Below are 2,589 nucleotides of genomic sequence, written 5' to 3' on the forward strand. Positions count from 1 at the left end.
ATATAATCTTAACAAATTTCTACTACATAGTTTGAAGACTCATATATACAATATACAGCCACACTTAATAAAATATATTTTTGTTTCCATAAATTATGCCTATTCATTTTGAGCAGAACTATTTACATTTCGTTCTTGTAAGGTTTCAACCATATAAAACATATCAATCTGCTGAAAAATGCATAGTTAATGTAATGCACAGTCATGACTTTAATACACATAACATACCAGCAATCAGACCCTAGGGTCCTGACTTTTAACCCATCTCAGAAGAGCTGAGCCTGATGAATTAATGCATTCTGAACAAACAAGAAGGCCCTGAAGACCCTGTATGGCTCACCTGAGCTAGCTATTGCACCAGATAATCTAATTTCAAATCTGACCTAGATATAATGAAGACATTTTGATCACGTTTATATATCAGGTAGATCATCAATATTTTTCAATGATTTTACCTCCAATACCAAACGTTTGAACTTGATCTAGATTTCATACAGACATTCTGACAACGATTTTGATGATGAAGCTGAAAACATGGCCTCTAAAGTATTAACAAGTTCTTCTATTATTTGACCTAATGACCTAGATTTTTTCCAACTGACCCAGTTACAAATTTATAATAGATATTAAAGCAGCATGCCTCCAGATTGTTCAACAACAAATAAAAATACTTTTTTTAGATATCTTGAAATAAATGCTATATTTCTTAAGAAGGCTTAAAATCTTAATAACTGACAAACTTTATGTTACTAAACACATGAGAATTTGCTGTTTTTACTACTTTGTACGATGAAAATAGAAAAGTGTTGGTCATGCTTTTACTCCATGTAAACTGTCTCGATTATATATATCTATATTTCGAAGTCATTATTCACTGCAGCTATAGCGCTACTGGTTACCACAACGGGAAAATGTCTTTATTGTCGCGGCGGTCCTGGGTTCGATTCCTGACGTGGTCATCTTTTTTTCTTGATTTGGAACTTATAAAATATCTAAGAAACAAAAATTCATATTCTCATGTTCATAATATGACCAAACTTCAATTTGAAAGAAAGATTATTTTTTAGCCAAATCTGAAGGCATGCTGCTTTAAACAGACAAACTTTCCAATCAAGACCCATAAATATAAAGTAGAAAGTGTTAATAATGACTGTAAGATTTGACATAGTGACTGGTGTTTCACAGTTTGAGACCTGACCTAAATTTGATAGACATTCAGACAAGATTTATGATGATTAAGAAGAAAATGCAGCCTCTATAGAGTTAAAAAGGTCTTGCCATGATTTGACAAAGTGACCAAGTTTCTGACCTCATGTAATCCAGTTTTAAACTTAATATATATATTTCACAGAGTCAAACATTCTGACCAAGGTTTAAGAAGTTTAAACAGAAAATGTGGCCTCTAGTGTTAACATGGATTTTCAATGATTTGACCTTGTGACCTAGTTGAACATCTCAAGATCAAACATAAAATGTGGCCTCTTTTTTATTGTTTTTGGTTTAACGCCGTGTTTCAACAGTATTTCAGTCATGTAACGGCGGGCAGTTAACCTAACCAGTGTTCCTGGATTCTGTACCAGTACAAACCTGTTCTCCGCAAGTAACTGCCAACTTCCCCACATGAATCAGAAGTGGAGGACTAATGATTTCAGACACAATGTCATTTATCAAATAGTCATGTAGAACATACCCCCCCCAAGGATCGAACTCGTGACCCCACGATCCGTAGACTGACTCTCTACCTACTGAGCTAAGCGGGCGGGTTTAAATGTGGCCTCTAGAATCTTTCAAAGGTTTTCCTATAATTTTAATCTAGTGACTCCCCCACCCCCTTTCTACCTCTGGTAACTTATTTTAAAACTTGCCCACATTTCATAGAGATAAACAAAACAGACAAAGTTTTGATAAGATCGAAAGAAAATATGGCCTCTCGAGTGTCATTAATGTTTTTCTATGATCTAATCAGTAACCTGAGGTAACCCTGTTCTGAACTTATCCTAGATTTTATAGAGAAAGATATTCTGACAAAATGTCATCAAGATGAGGTAGAAAATGCGGCCTCTAGAGTGATAACAAGGTTTTCCTAATAGGTGACCTAGTGTTTGACTCCAGATGATCCAATAACAAACTCGTCCAAGAATTTATTCAGGGTATTATTCTGACATAGTGCCATTAAGGTTGGGCTAAAATTGTGACCTCTTGAAAGTTAACAGCAAAAAATCGTTGACAGCGGATAATGGACACAGGGCGATCACAATACCACATTCCTACAATGACAAAGATAAACCATACACTTAACAAACTTTGAAAGAGCTTCCAGTCTGAATATTGCATTTTTCTTACTTTTCAAGTGTTGCATGCAAATAATAAAACAGCTGTTTCTCTGTGTGGTGTACCATATCCGTCGAGAAGCTGTATATCCCAAAAATTACACACAAAATATGTATTCAATGAAGTTGTTCCTAAATATAAGCTATTCTAAAGTTCAGTTACGTCAATCACTCCACTATTATTTTTTGTTCACACAGTTTATAAGGCAATAGGTCAAACATAACACAAATAAAACAGACTGTTCCAAGAATAGTGAAT

This window comes from Mercenaria mercenaria, chromosome 2, assembly GCF_021730395.1.
Source record: "Mercenaria mercenaria strain notata chromosome 2, MADL_Memer_1, whole genome shotgun sequence".
Taxonomy (NCBI): Eukaryota; Metazoa; Mollusca; class Bivalvia; order Venerida; family Veneridae; genus Mercenaria; species Mercenaria mercenaria.